This window comes from Bombina bombina, chromosome 6 (genome assembly GCF_027579735.1).
Source record: "Bombina bombina isolate aBomBom1 chromosome 6, aBomBom1.pri, whole genome shotgun sequence".
Lineage (NCBI taxonomy): Eukaryota > Metazoa > Chordata > Amphibia > Anura > Bombinatoridae > Bombina > Bombina bombina.
In genome coordinates this window covers 856947797-856956636 of record NC_069504.1, presented here as the reverse complement: position 1 = coordinate 856956636, position 8840 = coordinate 856947797, and the positions used below count along the sequence as shown (strand labels likewise).

Sequence of the window (8840 nt, the reverse complement as noted above, 5' to 3'; positions counted from 1 at the left end):
CCCGTTTACAGGATTTCTCCAGACTGGCTCCCATCTTGTGGAACTCTCTGCCTCGCTCCACAAGACTCTCCCCTAGTTTTAACAGCTTCAAGCGCTCCCTAAAGACTCTACTATTCAGGGATGCATACAACCAACACTAACCTTTCCTAACTCCATTGCTTGCCCCTTGAACCCCTTAGAATGTGAGCCTATGAGCCCAACTGTTTGATCGCCTTCATAAGAGCCGACTACAACAGTGCAACTCTAGGCAGGGCCCTCTACCCATTTGATCCCTATAAATGTTATCCTGTATACCAACTATGTTTATAGCACTGCGGAATCTGATGGCACTCTACAAATACCTGTTAATAATAATAATAATAATAATACTCATATGACGTTCAGACTAAGTGCTATTTTATTGCCTTTTTATTGTGCATTTGTTAATTGTGTGCAAATCTACTGGATTTGCTGGTCCTTTGAGTCTATTCTGAAAAACACATAAATGCATTCACAACTTGAAAAGAATCCCATGTCTATTATCTCTGGATTTAATGTAATTTAAACCTTGATTTTAAAAATATCATTAACATGTTGCAAGGCTTTATGGATTTGATAACCCCTTTCAGTCACTATAAAGAAAACCTCTTACATTACAAATTGCTTACTCCTTACTAAGCTATAAACTATAAATCAGATTGTCATTATCTCCAATGGCTATTAATAATGCAAAGTCATTAATGGCAAGTCAATGTAAAACTGTGATAACCCATTCTAAACAATTATGAATTACTAGATTAGAAGAACTATTTACAATAGAAAGCTAAGGCTACTACCGAAACATTCAATTTTATTGGGACCAATTCAAACATGCACAAAAATGATTAACGTAGTCTTGGTGTCTTGAATCTCAGTTCATCCATATTCACGTATTCAGTTTGTTGTTTAACAGTTTTTCTCATCTTTGCATGAGCTGCGTAAGTAGGAGATGTAATATTTTCGTCAACCTGTACAACAAAGTATAATATTATAAATATTATTTAATACCATGAAACATATTGTTTCCTTTTTCTGTTTTGTATTATTGAATTATTGTTTATTTGCTGATAATTCAAAAGTTAATAAAAAGAATAAATTTAAAAAAAAGAAAACCTCTTGATTGTGTGGAAAGAGGGAGAAACATCTGCTAAATAAATAATTCTGCAATTTATTTAATGATAATGGTTTAATGTTTTATATATTTCATTGCTTCTTTCAAGTTTTTGATTTTTAGATTTAACTTTAAATGTTAAAATAGAGAATTTTAGAAAAGAAGGGTTAAAGGGACAGTCAACACCAGAATTGTTATTGTTTAAAAAGATAGATAATCCCTTTATTACCTATTCCCCAGTTTTGCATAACCAACACAGTTATATTAATACACTTTTTACCTTTGTGATTACCTTGTATCTAAGCCTCTGCAAACTGCCCCCTTATTTTAGTTCTTTAGACAGATTTGCATTTTAGTCAATCAGTGCTCACTCCAGGGTAACTTCACGTGCATGAGCTCAATGTTATCTATATGAAACACAGGAACTAATGCCCTCTAGTGGTCAAAATGCATTTAGATTAGAGACAGTCTTCAAGGTCTAAGAAATTAACATATGAACCTCCTAGAATTATCTTTTAACTAAGAATACCAAGAGAACAAAGCAAAATTGGTGATAAAAATAAATTGGAAAGTTGTTTAAAATTACATTCCCAATTTAAACCATGAAAGGGTTTTTTGGACTTGACTGTCCCTTTAATTAAGGAACAGCTCATTAAACTCATGAGGAACTGTACATCATATTCACCTTATAAATATCATGCTAAACCTTCTAGTTCATTTGTTAAGGGTAAGATAAGGCCTTTCTGTTTGTAAAAATTGCATTTTTAAAGCATGATAGGAAAGGGGCACAACATTGTAATGAACTATTCTTTCCAATACTCCTAAAGTTTCTTACCTATTAATATATAGATACATCAATAATGTTCTCAAATAGCACTAACCAGTAACACAAAAACATGTTTTTTAAAATGTTTCTGGTTTTCCACAAGGTGTCTTTGCAACTTTTAAAAAAAAAAAGGCAAATCAGATTGTATATAAACTGCTCTACAAAAGTTGTGGTTTATTTGTTAACTTGAAAGGACTGTGTCCAACAGTATAGAGAACGAATGTAAATCCTGCACAGAAAACAGATGGGGGATAGGGATTGGGAGTACCTCTAGCTCTCCTCAACGGATACCCTAGTGTACCCGATGTAAACAGAAAATAATAGGGGTGGAGGTGAGCGCCAAAGTAGGCTGAGGATGGGGAAGGGAGACAAATGTTGCCCACAATGTGGGTCCTCCTACTAGTAGTTAGGAGTGGATGTACAGAATAAATAATGCTGAGGTGGGTATATAAGTTTATAAATGTATATCAATATTTATTCAACACAATCGGTTTAAAATGTCGGTTAAAAGTTCCGGTGATCTTCTAAAACATACAGTCAATAAAAATTACAATCAATAGAGAATATTACACATTCATAAACAATCATGGATCCATGTTACAATAACGAAATGATTTAAAATCAGAGAAAAATATAGATAATAAAAATATAAAAGAAAAAATGACCTGGTGCACCTAAAACGTCTGACAATGAATGACCTGATAGTCCAAATCTCTTAATGTGGGTGGTACTCTATGGTACAGTCCGGATATTGATGAGTGTTTTTATAATTGTATTTATCCAAACAGATAATAATGTGACAAAAAAGGAAAGTGTCTCTATTTTATATCCAATTCAGAAAAATTCCAAAATAGTGTATATCCTGTGATTGAAAAAATACAAACTTGAAAGTGTAAAAACAATGTGATCGCTGGATGTCAAAAAAAAAAAAAAAAAAAAAAAAGTGAAAAAGGTTGGAAAAAGTTGGAAAAAATAAAAAATAATAAAAATGTGAAGAAAATATAAGTTCTTTCACAAAAAGTGTAGAAATTCTCAAATTGGTGAAACAAGATGATATTAGTCTTTCAAAGGTTAATCAATATGTGTCCAAAATGATATAGTGGAATCTGTGTAGTGAAGTTGTCGCCCAGTTGAATACAATAAAATAAAATAAAGCTGAGCAAAAACCTGCAAAGAAAACAAACAATACTATAATATATACAAACTGTTCAGTGGATGTATCAGTATTATGCTTACTCAAATCAGTCGACGCGTTTCGGCCATATCCTCCTGGCCTTTATCAAGACTGTCTTGATAAAGGCCAGGAGGATATGGCCGAAACGCGTCGACTGATTTGAGTAAGCATAATACTGATACATCCACTGAACAGTTTGTGTATATTATAGTATTGTTTGTTTTCTTTGCAGGTTTTTGCTCAGCTTTATTTTATTTTATTGTATTCAACTGGGCGACAACTTCACTACACAGATTCCACTATATCATTTTGGACACATATTGATTAACCTTTGAAAGACTAATATCATCTTGTTTCACCAATTTGAGAATTTCTACACTTTTTGTGAAAGAACTTATATTTTCTTCACATTTTTATTATTTTTTATTTTTTCCAACTTTTTTCCAACCTTTTTCACTTTTTTTTTTTTTTTTTTGACATCCAGCGATCACATTGTTTTTACACTTTCAAGTTTGTATTTTTTCAATCACAGGATATACACTATTTTGGAATTTTTCTGAATTGGATATAAAATAGAGACACTTTCCTTTTTTGTCACATTATTATCTGTTTGGATAAATACAATTATAAGAACACTCATCAATATCCGGACTGTACCATAGAGTACCACCCACATTAAGAGATTTGGACTATCAGGTCATTCATTGTCAGACGTTTTAGGTGCACCAGGTCATTTTTTCTTTTATATTTTTATTATCTATATTTTTTTCTGATTTTAAATCATTTCGTTATTGTAACATGGATCCATGATTGTTTATGAATGTGTAATATTCTCTATTGATTGTAATTTTTATTGACTGTATGTTTTAGAAGATCACCGGAACTTTTAACCGACATTTTAAATCGATTGTGTTGAATAAATATTGATATACATTTATAAACTTATATACCCACCTCAGCATTATTTATTCTGTACATCCACTCCTAACTACTAGTAGGAGGACCCACATTGTGGGCAACATTTGTCTCCCTTCCCCATCCTCAGCCTACTTTGGCGCTCACCTCCACCCCCTATTATTTTGTGTCCAACAGTATGTAGGGTGGACTAAGCATTCGCTGAAATAAATAAATCTTAGAACACAGCTTCAACGTATTCCTTTTTTCATTAATAAAAATTAATATACTAAACTGCAGCATTGTCATATGGATGATAGAAGCAGTTTTGACTATTTGAAACCTTTAAGAGATATATAAAAGTGCAAAAAGTAAATGCACTAATATGTTAGAGTATTTTATAATTGCACTATTGCTTGTATATAACTGGGTTTAACCCCTCTAAGGAATTAAAGATATAGTTAAAGGGACAGTCTAGTATAAATTAAACTTTCATTATTCAGATAGGACTTTTAATTTTAATCAACTTTCCAATTCACTTTTATCATCAAATTTGCTTTTTTCTCTTGGTATTCTTAGTCTAAACTAAACATAGGTAGGCTCATATGCTAATTTCTAAGGCTTTGAGGGCTGCCTCTTATCACAGGCTTTTTAAATCTCTTTTCAACACAAAGAGACAGAAAGTACACGTGGACAATATAGATAACATCAGCACAACACAATGCTAAATGCAAGACAATAGATAATAAACAGTCACAGTCATGTGATCAGGGGGCTGGAAGAAGGTTCCTAGATACAAGGTAATCACAGAGGTAAAAAGTGTATTAATATAACTGTGTTGGTTTTGCAAAACTGGGGAATGAGTAATAAAGGGATTATCTATCTTTTAAAACAATAACAATTCTATGGTAGACTGTCCCTTTAAAGTCAGCTCCAGAGCAGTAATTATCTATTGGGATCTATCTGAACACATCTGGTGAGCCAATGGCAAGAGACAAATGTGTGTAGCCACTAATCACCAGCTAGATCCCAATAGTATAGGATATGTACATATTATTTTTCAACAATAGATACAAAAAGAAAAAAAAGTAAATTTGATAATAGAGGTGCATTTAAATGCATCTTAAAATTACATCTTCTATTTGAATCATGCAAGTTTAATTTTGACTTTCGTATCCCTTTAATATTAAAATAAAGACATTGTGATAGGTAAACCTATCTCTGTACTGACATATAAATATAATCACTGTATAACTATTACTGTGTCCATCCCTAAAGAAAATTTAGGAAATTCTGTATTAACCCTTAATAACCCTGTGTTCCCATCTCCCCATTAGTTTTTCTTGTATTTTGAATTGTATTAAACACAAAGCTCTGCAATTGCTATTTCCTTTTTGTTTCCTATACAAAGATTTCAGTAAATGAAATTTCCATGCTATTCTGTACCCAGCTTAATGTTCCTGTACTAACCTAGTGAACACAATTGTTTTACTATTCCTCACAGTTGCCCAACAGTACTGTGACTTCAGAGCCAAAAAACACTACTTAATTTTCTCATGTTACTACTGTTCTGCTATCAGTATTGCTTCTTCCTTAATGTTTAAATGTAAAATATCACAGGTAGCCAAGACTTATTAACGAATGTGGGATTTAGGATGTGTTGATATACAGTATATTAGATTTTTTTGTCTTAGAGGTTAGACATAATGAAAGCTAACATGAAGCACAAAATGGGCGGCCAATGACTCAGGACACTGTAAGCATCAGTAGTAGAAAACTTAAAGGGACAATCTACACCAGAATTGTTATTTTTTAAAAGATAGATAATCCCTTTATTACCCATTCCCCAGTTTTGCATAACCAACACAGTTATATTAATATACTTTTTACCTCTGTGATTGCCTTGTATCTAAGCATATTCTGACAGAATTTTTATTTATTATCTATTGACTTGCATTTTAGCCAATTAGTGCTGTGTTGTGCTGACTCTTAAATAACTCCCCGGGCATGAGCACAATGCTATCTATATCAGTGATTTTCAACCTTTTTTTTGCCATGGCACACTTTTTTACATTAAAAAATCCTGTGGCACACCACCATCCCAAAATTTTACAAAATCACACATTGTAGCCTAATACAGCATATACATATATAGTCCTCCGGTCATGTTCCTTGTGCAGAGAAGAAACGTGAGTGACGTGACCTGGCTTGAACTGTTCTGGAGGAGGAGCAAAGCTGCGCCAGCATGCATGAGGGATTGAAGTGTTGCGGCGTGTAGAGCCGGCACTAGACACGTGTTGTGGTGGGTGGGGGTTCCTTCCAAGTGTGAACACAGGTCGGGGAAGCGAGCTGCCGCTGTGCAGTTACCCTCAGTCATCATCTTACTCAAAATAAAAAAAACGTCTCAGAATAAAAAACAAGCAAAATTTAAAAACTATGTCACACTGTTGTCAGACTGCCACGGCACACCTGAGGATCTCTCACGGCACACTAGTGTGCCACGGCACACTGGTTGAAAAACACTGATCTATATGACCCACATGAACTAGCAGTCTCCTGTTGTGAAAAGCTAATAAAAAAGCATTTGATAAGAGGCTGTCTGTAGTGGCTTAGAAACAGGCAGACATTGAGTGGTTTAAATGTCATAAAGTACATTAATATAACAATATTGGTTGTGCAAAGCTGGGGAATGGGTAGTAAAGGCGTTATCTATCTTTTTAAACAATAGCAATTTTGGTGTTGACTGTCCCTTTAAAGGAGAACAATGAACTCAAGAAGAAGAGATTGTAAGAGTAGGAGAGTGAGAACAAGAAGGAATAAAGAGACATATATATATATATATATATATATATATATATATATATATATATAAAATACATTACATTGCAAAAAAGTCTGCATACCAAATAAACGTTTTAAGCAATTAAACTATTCAACTTGTAAATTTGTGTTGCTTTTCAGTCCCTGGACATACTATGTACAAGCTTATTATACTATTTATTTGGCTGTGGCCAATTAAGAACAGATATAAAACTGATCTATTACAGTAATAAACCAATAACTGAATTCCACAGGGTAAGGTTTATAAAGACTGTAGTATGTCCGTGTACTTCTAATTCATGGCTCTATTCATCAGAGAATGCAGAGATTACGTAATCTTGGCAGCACCTGCATCTTGATTTAAAACTTTATTAATAAACTAGTCCTAAAGCCCGTTTTTTGCAGTACAGCGGTCCCACCCCTTGCCCTCTCTCCCTCCCCCTCTCTTTTGCTCTCTCTCTCCCCCCTCTCTTTTGCTCTCTCTCCCCCTCTCTTTTGCGCTCTCTCTCTCCCACTCTCTTTTGCGCTCTCTCTCTCACCCCTCTCTTTTGCGCTCTCTCTCTCTCCCCACTCTCTTTTGCGCTCTCTCTCCCCCTCTCTTTTGCGCTCTCTCCCCCTATCTTTTGCACTCTCTCTCCCCCCTCTCTTTTGCGCTCTCTCTCCCCCTCTCTTTTGCGCCCCCCCCCTCTCTTTTGCGCTCTCTCTCCCCCTCTCTTTTGCGCTCTCTTCCCCTCTCTCTTTTGCGCTTTCTCTCTCCCCCCTCTATTTTGCTCTCTCTCTCCCCCCCTCTCTTTTGCTCTTTCTCTCTTCCCCCTCTCTTTTGCTCTCTCTATCTCTCCCCTCACTTTTGCTCTCTCTCTCTCTCACCCCTCTCTTTTGCTCTCTCTCCATCCCTCTCTTTTGCTCTCTCCCTCTCTCTATTGCTCTCTCCCCCTCTCTTTTGCTCTCTCTCCCCCCTCTGTCTCTCCCCCTCTCTCCCCCTCTCTCTCCCCCCCCTCTCTTCTTTTGCTCTCTCTCCCAATTTTCTTTTGCTCTCTCTCTTGCCCTCTCTTTTGCTCTCTCTCTTTCCCCCTCTTATTTTCTCTCTCCCCCTCTATGTTGCTCTCTCTCCCCCCTCTCTTGCTCTTTCCCCTATCTTTTGCTCTCTCTTATCCTATCTTTAGCTCTTTCCCATCTCTTTTGTTCTCTTCCCCTCTCTCTCTCTTTCCCCCTCTCTCTCTCTCCTCCCTCGCTCTCTCTCCCCCCCTCTCTTTTGCACTCTCTCTCCCCCCTCTCATTTGCGCTCTGTCCCCACCTCTCTTTTGTGCTCTCTCTCTCTCCCCCCTCTCTTTTGCTCTCTCTCCGCCCTCTCTCTCTCTCTCCCCCCTCCTCTCTCCCCCCTCCTCTCTCCCCCCTCCTCTCTCCTACCCTCTCTCTCCCTTCGCTCCCCCCTCTCTCTCCCCTCTCTCTCTCCCTCCTCTCTCTCTCTCCCCTCTCTCTCCCCACTCTCTCTCCCCCCTCTCTCTCTCCCCTCTCTCTCTTTCTCCCCCTCTCTTTCTCCCCCCCTCTCTCTCTCTCTCTCTCTCCCCCCTCTCTGTCTCTTCCCTCTCTCTCTCTCCCCCCTCTCTGTCTCTTCCCTCTCTCTCTCCCCCCTCTCTCTCTCCCCCCTCTCTCTCCCCCCTCTCTCTCTCCCCCCTCTCTCTCTCCCTCTCTCCCCCTCTCTCTCCCCCCTCTCTCTCTTCCCCTCTTTATCCCCCCTCTCTCTCTCTCTCCCTCTCTCTATCTCCCCCTCTCTCTCTCTCCCTCCCTCTCCCCCCTCTCTCTATCCCTCTCTCTATCTTCCCCCTCTCTCTCCCCTCTCTCTCTCACCCCCCTCTCTCTCTCTCCCCCTCTCTCTCTCCCCCCCCTGTATTACTCTTTACCCTATCTTTTGCTCTCTCTTATCCTATATTTAGCTCTTACCCATCTCTTTTGTTCTCTTCCCCTCTCTCTCTCTCCCTCCTCTCTCTCTCTCTCCC

The 8840-nt window shown here is 37.4% G+C and overlaps 1 long non-coding RNA gene across 1 annotated transcript in view; it reads right to left on the bottom strand.

Annotated features, from left to right (window-relative positions):
• Window positions 1-812: 812 nt before the first annotated feature.
• Window positions 813-8840, bottom strand: part of LOC128662322 (uncharacterized) — a 12703-nt gene continuing 4675 nt past the window's right edge. Inside the window, exon 3 of the long non-coding RNA XR_008402749.1 lies at window positions 813-986. This is a non-coding gene — a long non-coding RNA (uncharacterized LOC128662322). The remainder of the gene's footprint in view (window positions 987-8840) is intronic.